Below are 12485 nucleotides of genomic sequence, written 5' to 3'. Positions count from 1 at the left end.
TTATCCTTATAAGCTAAGACCTCAATTCCTTTCAGCATTTCTTCAACGACAGCTGGTCTCTCTTCACCCGCAGCACCTGGGCCTGACGTGGGCGGGGGCTGGCCCGCTGGGCGTCTCTCCCCCTCTCAGGAGCCCTAGGCCTCTGACCTCCAGACGGTTACAGAAAGCGGCCAGTCATGCTTGACTGGTGCTCTCATGAATGAGACAGACCTGACAGATATTTGCATTTGGGACTTTCTTTTTTCCTGTAAAAGATTAATCTAGAAGCAAGTGCTTTGCCATGAGTGAAACTCACTCCAGACACACTGTGCAGCTGGAAGTATCTATATTTTAGACAGAAAGACCCTTCATCCTGCCCCTAAATCATACTGTGTCCAAAGCCGAGGGCCCAGGAGATGGGTCTATTTCATCAAGAAAGTCTAGGAAGGTGGGAGATGGGTGAGGAGAGGCAGTGTGGCAGCTGGTGTGACCTCTGCAGTTTATTCTGTTTTTCACACTAATCCCTCATTTCACCCACTAGCCCCAGGATTCCCACATGACAGGGCCAGAACTCTGCTCACTGTCTCCCTTGCCTGTCCCTTTGTCACTTTATCAAAGGGATCCTTCTCAGCTCCCCAATGCACATGTGCAGCACAATCATCTAGTGGGACGTGACTCAGGTAGGTCATTCAGAGTTCTTTTCAAATATTGATGCCGAGAGTAGAAGAAAGAAGTCTGCTCTCTCTTCTGGGATTATGCGTTGTAAGGACCAGCCAAGCTTGGAGCTGCATTGGCCAACGTTCCCCCCAGACAGAGAAAGCCCCTTAGAGTAGGAAATCAACACAGAGGAATGGAGAGCAGAGGTGGAAAGAGACAGATTTCTGCTGGCATTCAAGCAAATCCAGCTGTGCTGAAAACCAGCCTAGCTTCTGCCCTGGCTGATGTGGCTCAGTGGATGGAGCTAGCAGACTGAAAACTCAAGGGTCACCAGTTCAGTTCCCAGTCAGACCACATACCTGGGCTGCGGGCCAGGTCCCCAGCATGGAGTGTGTGAGAGGCAACCATACATTGATGTTTCACTCCCTCTTTCTCCTTCCCTGCCCTGTCTCTCTGAAAATAAATAAATAGTTTTTTAAAACTAGCCCAGCTTCTGACCTTTGACTTTGAGCAAGTAATTTTCTTTCTTCCGTGCTTCACTTTCACTAGACTTTCTATCATTTTCAACCAAAAGACCCTTGACAAATGGAATAAAATAAGAAGTGTGTATGATGTGATTTGCGTGCTGTATTAACAAAAGTAAACTTTTTTATGTCTACTACAACCTGCAAACATTGAGAGGAACATTGCTAGAAAGTCTGTATTTCCACGGATGATACAATGAATGCAGTTTGACCTCAGTAAAGCCCTTCAGAAATGTGCCTGTGATGCTGGTCAGGATTTTCTCAGAGATGTTGCCAGCCAAGGTCTTCTGTGTCCAGCACATTCTCCTCTTGGTTATATCCCTTGGTTTCACAGCTATCTTGGTATGAAATACATGTGGAATTTTATTTGTACTCATTTTCATAATAGCAATCAAGGTCCCATTAAATATTCTTCAGAAATCATAAGGCTGTATGGATAGTATAACCAAAGAGCCAATATTTCCCTCTTATTCTATTAATATAATACGCAAGGTAGGAAAGTCCTTTTAGAATGCTCCAAGTTCAGGCCACAGATATTTACTGATATCTTAATATATGCTCAGGACAATGCTAGTGGCTCTATTCCATATACCACATCTACAATGTCTACAGAACTTTTTTCAAATGCTCACAGCATTCTTGTTCTCTCCCTCCCTTCACACACACGCGCACACGCACACACACACACACAGAGCATCTGCCATTATAGGCTCCTAGCATGTCATCTCCACTCTTTTGAGAACAGGGCTGTGTAATTCTGTCTAAATTCCAGCCAATACCTGACTTCACCACTATCTTTCATCTTTGCATTAAAAAAACAATATTTTGCATTGCTTAAAATTAATCTGTCATTTTTTTTTGTTTTTTCAAACTAACTTCAGCAAAGAGGAATGTTTCCAGAAACAATTGCTTGTCAACTCTTTGTCAGTCCAACAGCCTCCAAGTTGACTTTTGTTCTTGTTTTTGATGTTGCAACTATCCCCCAAGGCACAGAGCCTGGGCCATCAAAAGTTTTGCAACAGTGGCAAGAACGGAGCTGTGGAGGCAAGGAACTGAAAACTTGCCAAGACCTCCACAAGTTGGAACTTACTGCCATTCATAAGTATTGCAATGGTTCAAGTTCATTATTAAAAGTAATCAGTCCTTCTCTTTTAAGAAAAAGTAGTTGAGATCATTACTCTTGCTTTTCATAAACCTGTAAAAGGAAACGTGGACTCATGTTGGTCTGAAAGTTAAAGAACTGATCTACTATTTAAGATCTAAACTTAATTTCTCAGCAGCTTCACCCTGAATGGGCACAAATTCCTTCCTTTCCTGCAAGTAAGGGAGAAAAGACAACAATTTAATAGAAAAGCAACCCAAAGGTTTCCTTCAGTGGCACAATGACTAGCACACATGGACACACTCTAAGTATTTGTTGAGAAATTCAATTACCTACCTTGTGCAGACATTTGTTATGCTTTCAGGATGCTTAATGTTGGAATCTCTGTCTTAAGTTTGAGGGATCCCCAGTTTATGAGATGGTGGCAGGTGCTCTGTCTCCAAACCTCTCTTGCAACTAAGAGGCAAGTACCGAGGCTCTGCCAGCCTGCCCTCCTGAGGCCCTGCCCCAGACTTTGAATTGCAAGCTTGGCCACAAATGACCAGTCTTGTGGCTAATCCATTCTGGCCAGGGCAGTGGCAAGGTGGCACAGAGAGCTGTGGCTGCAGTTTTGGTGACAGTAGCCCACGTCTAGTGTTAGAGCTCTGAGAGGTGTAAGCTATAGGTGGCCCTGTGGCAGTGCAGGAGTCTTTAATGGACAAATCTGTGACTCAGCTGGGACACTACTCCTGGCTTCACAGCCTCCACGTCTGGTTCTCTTCCCCAGCCCAGCCCTGTGGAGGGCCTGTGAGTTACCCCAAATCCATTTATATTTTTAAATTCTTATAACACATAAACAAAAGTACGCAAGTCTTAAGGATGTAGATTTGTATTCTGTACATACTCCAGATCAAGATGCAGAACGGCTCCAACAGGCTGAAGGCTTTTTTGCAGAGTCCTCCCTTTCAGTGCCCTTTGGGGGCAACCACAACCCTGATTTCTATCCCAGGGACGGGTTTCCCCTGTTTTTGAACTTTGTATAAATGAAATCCTACAGTGTGAGGTTTTCTGTATGTGGCTTCTTTCTTTTGACATTATGTCGATGTGGTGGCATGTATCAATTGTCCATTTTTAAATGAACGTGTAAATTTCTTTTGTATATCTGTAACACAATTTATCTATTCCACTCCTGGACATTGGGTTGCTTCCCGTTTGAAGCTATCAAAGATAAAGTTTCTACAAACTTTTTATGAATGTTTCTGGTAGACATATTCACAGATTTCTGTTGGATATATTACGCAGAAGTAGATCATTGGGTTTAAGTATGTTTAGGTTTAGTGGTTACTAACAAACCCGTTTTTTCAAAGCAATTGTTTCAATTTATACTTCTACCAGCAATAAGAGAATTCTAGTTGTTCTACATCTTTGCACATACTTGGTATTGTTATTATTTTCAATTATAGCCATAATGTGGATATTTAGTCATGTTTCATCATGGGTTTTATGTGTGTGTGTGTGTGTGTGTGTGTGTGTGTGTGTGTGTCTTTAAGTGAGCATGTTTTAAAGATTTAAATTATAAAGAGAAGAATGGCAAAGCTTATTCAAAGGATTATAGGATTGGGATAAGTATTTAGAGTCATTGAAAGAAAGAATGCTAACTTAGATACAAATGCAATTAATGTCCTACACGTCAATAAAACTGTAACCTTTAAAATTATCTTTTCCATGGAAAATCATTTTTATCGCTACTGGAAAAAAATTATTTGCCTTACTTTAGTGAGAATAATTTACATGACATTCAATTTTCTAAAAGTGAACACCTATCTCGAGTTGTAAAATATCCTAGTAAATAGCAATTAGTGTGGCAAGGATGAGCCTGTTGGACAATGAAAAGACTTGTAGTTTACTGCTCTGAAGCATTTACTAGATGAACTGAGAAACCGCCAAGTTTGAGCATGACCCAAAACGAGAGCTGGCTTTCTAGCCAATCCAGGGCAATCAGCTCAGCTCATTGGTTATTATGACCCAGAATAACCCATTCATTGTGCGTTTGTGGATACAGCTGAAAACTAACTGATGAGACACCCTGTAGAAAGCAGCAAGGAAAGGTATAGAAGAGAAAAGGAAATTTAAAAAATAAACGTATATGTACATATGTATGTTTAGGTATAAATACATATGCATATACATTTATTTTTTAAATTTCCTTTCTTTTCTACCCCTTTCCTCACCACTTTTTATCGGGGGTGTTGGTAATTGTAACTTTTCAACTTTATCGACTTTGTTGGCAAAGAAAGCCACACCCAGGGAAAGATTCCAGCATCACCTTTCTGAAGCTGGAGATGAGAAGCATGTAGTAGGAACTCATGATTTCCCTCCCCTAATACCCATTCCGTGTTCTAGTTGTCTTTCTCCCTGAAATTGTTGAGGATGCATGATGGGTGATTGACCCAGACCTTCCTTCCCAGGGCCTTGGAGCCCCATCTGAGTTTAGTTCCAGCAGCTGTTCTTAAACATTGACCACTGGACATGGAAGGACTGGAAAAAACCCCAAAGAACATCTTGGGTGCCACACAATGCCTGCGTGACTGCATTGGAAAGAGCAGTTATATGTATTCTTGAAGGTCAGAACAAGTTACCCCAGACAGTCACTTACCCCATTTGAGGTACTCACACTGTAGCATGAGGAACCTAAATTTCTACATAGCAGTTTCAGTTTCCAACCTGTTTAAGCCATTGGAATTGAGTCTCTGTTCCTCCTAGTGGAACATGATCCCCAGCTAATGAAGCAAGTGCAGAACTGTGAAGTCTTGCTTGTCACACATAGTCTGTGGGATTTTAGCTCATGAGCCTGCAGACTGGGAGAACAGGAAAACGTCGTGTTCCCTCTCCTTGGGATGTCCCTCCTCCCTTTTCACTCGGCTGGCTCCTTATCCTGCAGGTTTCAGCTTAAGGTTGTCTCCTCGGAAGTTCTCCCCTCCCTCCGCTCCTAGAATAAGTCTCCTTACCTCTATACTACTATGTTTCACAAGGTTTTGTTTTTCTCCTCATTGAAATTACCATGCTTTTTGCCGATTTTGTTTGTTTACATTCTTTTCAACTCTCCCCAGGCCCCACTAGATGTAGCAGTGCCACAGGTGAGGCTGCTCCCTCTTGGTCTCTGCTGATTCCCGTGACCTAGAACTGGCACATAAATGGTGTTCAAGCATTGTGATTGAATTAATTAATGATTTTTAGAAGCAAAAGCTGTATCAGATGTTAGTTTTAGGAAGATCACTCTGGCTATCACATGACAAATAGATGGGCAGGAACAACGCTTGACCAGAGACTCAGAAGGAAGTCTGTGACAAGGCTTCATAGTAGGACACAGCCAGGGCTTCTTGGGTTTGGGAGCAAAATTCTACCCTTTTCAGCAAATAACTAGTCTAGTTCTGGGAAACAACTATTGGCTTGTTACCAGCTCCGAGGGAGGCTCAAAGGCTGGCCATGGGAGGCTAGGTGACCACGAGACCTGACCTTCCAATCCCAAATGGGTGCTCTCTGGGGTCGTCAAGCTAGGAGGAAGGGGTCATAGTCAAGGCTGGACCCAAATACGTTCTTGCAGCACAAATAAGCTGTAGGACCTGTGGAATCAACAGACAAGGTGACCTCCTCTGAGAACATGTGACCCATTCAGCCTCTTTCCCAGACACAATAGTTATTCTCAATGTGCTCGAGAGCAGCTATCCATTCTGTAAGGATGAAGATTATTATGCATGACTTGGGAGCATAAGCTTCCTCTGATTGAGGCTCACCTGACTACCGCCAGTCTGAGTTCTCCTCAGCAACAGCAGCAAGCAACCTGTGAATACCTTGTAAGTTATCACATCTTGGAGGGGGCAGTGATTTGTCCCCACTGGAGTTCCCAATCTCCCTTCTCCTTCCACATCTAGATTTACGTTTTCTCTCCTAGCCAATCATGCTTCTGGCTGGCCTGGACCTATGGACTTACTAAGTGTCTTATTCACTAAGCCAGTACAGGAAGTCCAGGAAGCCCAGAGAGTCCCAAAGAAGTTGGACCCAAGGAAGCACACACCAAGGCACATCATAATTACATTAGCCAAGATGAAAGATAAGCAGAGAATCTTAAAAGCAGCAAGAGAAAAAGAGACAGTTACCTGCAAAGGAGTTCCCATAAGACTATCAGCTGATTTCTCAAAAGAAACCTTACAGGGATGAAGGGGCTGGAAAGAAGTATTCCAAGTAATGGAAGGCAAGAACCTACATCAAGATTACTCTATCCAACAAAGCTTTCATCTAGAATGAGAAGGCAGAAAAAGTGTTTCCCAGATAAGGTCAAGTTAAAGGAGTTCAGCATCACCAAGCCCTTATTATATGAAATGCTAAGGGGACTTATCTAAGAAAAAAAACAAGATCAAAATTATGAACAGTAAAATGACAACAAACTCACAACTATCAACAACCAAACCTAAACACAAAAACAAAAGCAAACTAAGCTAACAACTAGAACAGGTATAAGAATCACAGAAATGGAGATCACATGGAGGGTTATCAATGGGAAGGGAGATGGATGAGAATGGGGGAAAAGGTACAGAGAATAAGTAGCATAAATGGTAGGTACAGAATAGAGAGGGGGAGGTTAAGAATAGTATGGGAGATGAAGAAGCCAAAGAACTTATATGTATGACCCATGGACATGAACTAAGGTGGGGAAATGTTGGTGGGAAGTAGGGTGCAGGGCAGAGGGGAATAAAAGGAAGAAAAAATGGGAAAACTGTAATAGCATAATCAATAAAATATTTTTTAAAAACAAAAATAAAAGTCTACTATGATATGCAATTTAAAAAAACTTAGATTTAAATTATTTTGGACTATGCAACCCAAGAACTTGTGAGTTCTGCTCAAGTATGTACGACATCCTCAACAGTGGCTTTTGTGCCAGAAAAAAAATTACTCAGGAGATGTTAACATTTTGTTCAGTTGGTACTTGATTTATGAAAAGTACAAATTCAAATTCATTGAGGTCTTTTAAATTCAATTCATCAGCGTCATTACTGTGCTTATAAGACTAGAAACTTTTAACAATCACTTTTTTTGAAAGATTTTATTTATTTATTCTTAGAGAGGGAAGGGAGGGAGATAGAGAGAGAGAGAGAAACATCAATGTGCGGTTGCTGGGGGCCGTGGCCTGCAACCCAGGCATGTATCCTGGCTGGGAATCGAACCTGTGACACTTTGGTTCACAGCCCGTGCCCAATCCACTGAGCTACACCAGCCAGGGCAACAATCACTTTTAAGAGGGATTTTTATAACCGAATTGAATCATTTTAAATATTTATGAATTTAATATATTCGATATCATCTTTGCATACTTCAATTGCACAACAAATAAGTGATCAAGAACTGTAAGAGACCTGTTGTTTTACCCTTCTTGGAAGCTAACAAGTTAGCCTGTGAAAGTTCCTAGACCCTGGCAGAAGACACGAGACTCCAGGGTCAGAGACAAAGGGCTTTAAGACTCACAGCAACAGCAGCAACCAGAGTATCAGCATTCTGCACTGGTTCACTGTTCAACAGTTTGGCTTAGGACCCAAATGAAATGTGATGACCACATTTCTACATTTAATGTGGTACCTGGATGAGATCCAGAAACAGAAAACAGGGCATTAGGTAAAAACAAAAGAAATCTGAATAAACTATAGACTTTATTAATAATAATGTATCAATCAATATCGGCTCATTAATTGTGACAAGTATACCCTACTAATACAAGATGTCAATAATAGGAGAAACGAAGTGCAGGGTATATGGGAAATCTCTAGTATCTTCACAACATTTTTGGTAAATTTAAAACTCTTCTAACATAACGAATATTTTTAAGTTGAGTAAATGAAAAATATTAAATAAATGAGAGTACATATTGCACTTAAACGTTGAAAACACCATGAAAACTGTGGCCAGTGGCTGAAGCCTGGGAACACTTGTTCTGCACACAACGAGGAGCATCTGAACTCTCTGCTGAGCACTCACCCTTTCCCACCAATGTGACGGGCGAGACGTGTGATCGAACCACAGCAATATCCACCAGGGGGTTACAGCTTCAGATGGTCCTTATGCATCACTAAGTAGAAGAGTTTTTCACCAACTGCCCTGAGAATAAGCAGAGACTAACCACTGAAAGCAGAGCTGAAACTTCTTCAAGAGTGAAACATGCCTTTCTCTGGAGGGAACTGGGGCTTCTTGGTGTCTGGGTTCTCAGGGGATTTCTTGGGTGGGGAGTTACTCTATCAACACCAGGCGCTGGTTCACCACAGGGGTGTGGCTCTTCAGAAGCCTCGTGTCTTTCAGCAGACCCCTCGGCACACTTGAGTCTTCACCTACACAGATAAGACTCCTCACTCTGGGAGTGGGGAGAAGGAATTGAGGACCACACCCCATGATGCCCCAACCTCAATAGTGCCTACTGTTTGTCTTCCCAGCCTGTTCAAAATCATCTAGGGATAATGGCATTTGTCCCTCCCTAACCTCAGCAAGCAAGGTCCCAAAGTGAGAGCAGAGAGTGCCAGCGTTCCTCGTCCATAAATGAAGGACAACAAGAAAGGCTTGGTTGAAAGCAGTGGTCAGAAACTTCAGGCTCCCTGAGAATCATTGGGAGGGCCCATCACACACAACAAAGGCCACTGGGCCCGCCTCTTGAGCTCCTGTTCAACACAGGGCCAGTCATTTGCACTGGTAACAAGTCCGCAGATGATGCTGATGCTGCTGGTCGGAGAGCCACACTTTGAGAACCACTGATTTAAAGGATCTTGAGGGCATTTTCTTTTTTTTTTTTTTCTGTCTTTGTTTATTCAAGAACTATGCTGCAAATTTTCTTTCTTTGTGCTGATAGAAAAGCTAAAGGATGTAGAATACTTACATGGCAGAGAAAAAAACAGCCTATTTGCTAAATTGAGATTAAGATCTCAAGTAAGATTGGATTTGACTCTATTCTATTTTTTTCTCTCTTTATTTATTGCTGTTCAAGTACAATTGTCTCCATTTCCCCCCTGCCCCACCCCCACCGTCAATCCTACCCCTCTTTGGCTTTGTCCATGTGTCCTTTAATACATGTTCCTTGATGACCTGTTCCCCCTTTTCCCCCATTACCCTCTCCCACCTCCCCTCTGGTCACTGTCAGTTTGTTATTTCAATGTTTCTGGTTATATTTTGCTCACTTGTTTGTTTTGTTCATTAGGTTCCACTTATAGGTGAGACCGTATAGTACTTGTCTTTCACCACCTGGCTTATTTCACTTAGCATACTATTCTCCAGTTCCAACCATGCTATTGCAAAAGGTAGGAATTCCTCTTCCTTTCTGCTGCATAGTATTCCATTGTGTAAATGTACCACAGTTTTTGATCCACTCATTTGCTGATGGGCACTTAGACTGTTTCCAGCACTTGGCTATTGTAAATAGTGTTGCTATGAACATTGGGGTGCATAGGTTCTTTTGAATTGGTGTTTCAGGATTCTTAGGGTATAATCCCAGCAGTGGAATTGCTGGGTCAAAAGGCAGTTCCATTTTTAGTTTTCTGAGGAAATTCCATACTGTTTTCCACAGTGGCTGCACCATCTACATTTCCACCAACATGTGATTCTTATGATCAGAGGAGTTTGGAAAACTTCATTACATCAAAACTCAGGGCACCATCGCTGAATATGGTCTCCTGCTGGAACAGGACATGGTGGGGAGATCATGGGCATTGAGGGACAGTATGAAAGAAAGCCCCAGGAGAAATGGGTAAAGAAGAAAAAGGAGGTGAGAGGGGGTCACCAGGGTTACAGTCTTGTCTTGACCCTTGCCCACTGTGTGCAAAGCATTGCAGAAATCATCTCAATCACGTGGCATGCTTCCTTATGCATTATCAGTGCTGTAGGGTGGGCAGGGTCAAAGGCTCCAGTGGCTACAAATAGCCAAGGTAACAGTAGGTGAAAGGGCAGTATTGGAAGGTCATCAAATTCATTGTTTCAAATGTGCTTGGTTTCCCCAAACACATAACAACATATCAATGGAAAGAGCTTTGATTGATTGATTGATTGAATCAATTGTACATCCTCTCTTACATGCATAGTATTCAGGGACAAAGCTGATTTTATGAATAATTAGAGCATATGGCTTCTAGGGCCTCTTATGACTGAGGAGACATGTCCAGGTTTTCAGAAGACAATTCATTATTATCCCAGCTTCCTGTGTAGTCCTCAAAAGTATCTGAGTTTGGATGATAAATCGTATTACTTAGATAGATTAGATAAACTATTTACAGTTCTACTATCCTATATGCCCATGGGTATAATCGCATGGACACTTATATTTGTTTAATATCTTAAATCTTAAACCATATTTCTGTAAAATAAGCTGGAGGTTATTATCCCCACTGTGAAGTTTTGGAAGCACAGGCTCAGGAGAGGCTACACGCCATGACCAATATCAAAGCTGTTAGAGACAGAGTAAGGACTGAAGCCTTTTCTAAGCTGTAGCCAATGGGTTTCTTCCAAAATAGTATTATTTGAAAGTAAAGTGGTCCTTCTCTTTAAATTCTATTGTCTACATGTCCCAGAAAACAAGATTTTTTCATTAAGATGTTTGTTCCTTTGAATATTTTAGTATCAAATTAAAATCTTCAAAGGTGGTAGAAGTTCCTCTTAAAATAAAAATTTTCTAAGCTTCTATCAACTAATACATGGAGGGGGGATAAACAAAAGGGTGGTAGAAAGCTGGGCGTAGTCTAGCAGGTAACAGAGGGCATGCCACCGCCAGGACCCATGACTTCCTGCCCTGGCAGGCTGTAGTAGGCAGAAGGATGGTAAGACCAGTGAGTAGGAGATGGGCCTTCTCAGATGTCTTTTGTTGAGGGGAGTTGTAGGCCGAGGGGGGCGTTGTAGTTCTGCCTCTCAATTTTGTCTGTGTGGTCCCCAGTAATGCTAGCTGATTCGAAATAAGCAGACACTAATATTAACTCTGCCTGGAAGGAAGCAAAGTGAGGCTTTAATGTCGGCCTAAATTCTCCTCTTCTAGATTAAGGGACAGAGAGGACCTTCTCCGTATGGAGAAAGACCCGATCCAAGGATGGCAGCCAAGACGCTCCATTTAGAAGAGCATTTTCAAAATCTCACCAACCAATACAGAAGTTTATCCAGAGTGAGACCAAGAGTCTCCCCAGTATTTCTCTCCTTCTCCTCTGAAAGGCACGATTCTGGGCCATGTCATTTTTCCCTGGTGGTGACCCCCTTTCTTCCCCGAAGCAGGGGGTGGGGGCTTCTTGATTAAAGCAGAAACTCAAGGAGAAGGCTGTTAGAAAATTGGAAAGAGTGGCAGCTAGAGAGCAGATGCTCCTGCCTTATAAATTAGGAGAAGATTATGCATGGCCAGCTGTACCCTATAAATGCCCGGTTTTTACACCACGCCATGACCCACTGTGTTTATCATATGGTCCAGCATCTGGTCAATTCTGTCCTCAACTTCCATATATCTATTCAAATCAAGCATTGGCTGGGGATTTATTTATGTATACAATTCAATCCCGATCATAATACCCTCCCAAGGTCTTAACTTGCAACACGGCCGAGATTTAACCCAGCGCGTCCTTTGTGTCACAATCTAAGTTCCTCTTTCCCTGGAGGGTCATTTTATTCTCACAAGGCGTAGGCGGCGAGTGGCAGTCAAATGAGAAATACACACACACATGCACACACACACACAGATAGACATAGATATAGAATTCTCAAAGCCTTTATACACCAAGAGAACCAGATAAGGGTGCTCTAGAATAAGGTAAAATTATGTTTCGTATGTCTTCAATAACTAAGATTTAAAGAGAGAAAGGTTTCCCTGTGTTTTAAAAATCTTTGGTTCAACCTGAGGTGGCATGAAAGTTTTCTAAGTTTTTTTCCTTTGTAAAGACGTTTTCCAAAGAGAAAATCCATTAATTGATTTCTTGCCTTTGGCTGTTTTGCTTTAGATGTCTTCATTCATTTCTTTTTAATAGGACCCAAGCTGTGCGGGCCCATCTTTGTGGAACAGTCGAAAGAATACTCTGATCATCCTCTCACCCCACACATCAGAACAAATTTTAGGCTGAGCAAAGGATTAAATTGAAAAACTCAAATCAAAAAGAAACTTAGAAGAAAACACTTTACCAATTTTTGTCTGGTGTCTGGAAGGTGAAAAGTTTTAGATTATAAAAACAATGGAAGAAGTTGTAATA

This window comes from Phyllostomus hastatus, unplaced genomic scaffold (genome assembly GCF_019186645.2).
Source record: "Phyllostomus hastatus isolate PE091 unplaced genomic scaffold, TTU_PhHast_1.1 phas_contig_40, whole genome shotgun sequence".
Classification (NCBI taxonomy): Eukaryota; Metazoa; Chordata; class Mammalia; order Chiroptera; family Phyllostomidae; genus Phyllostomus; species Phyllostomus hastatus.
Note: the sequence above shows the minus strand (reverse complement) of the source record.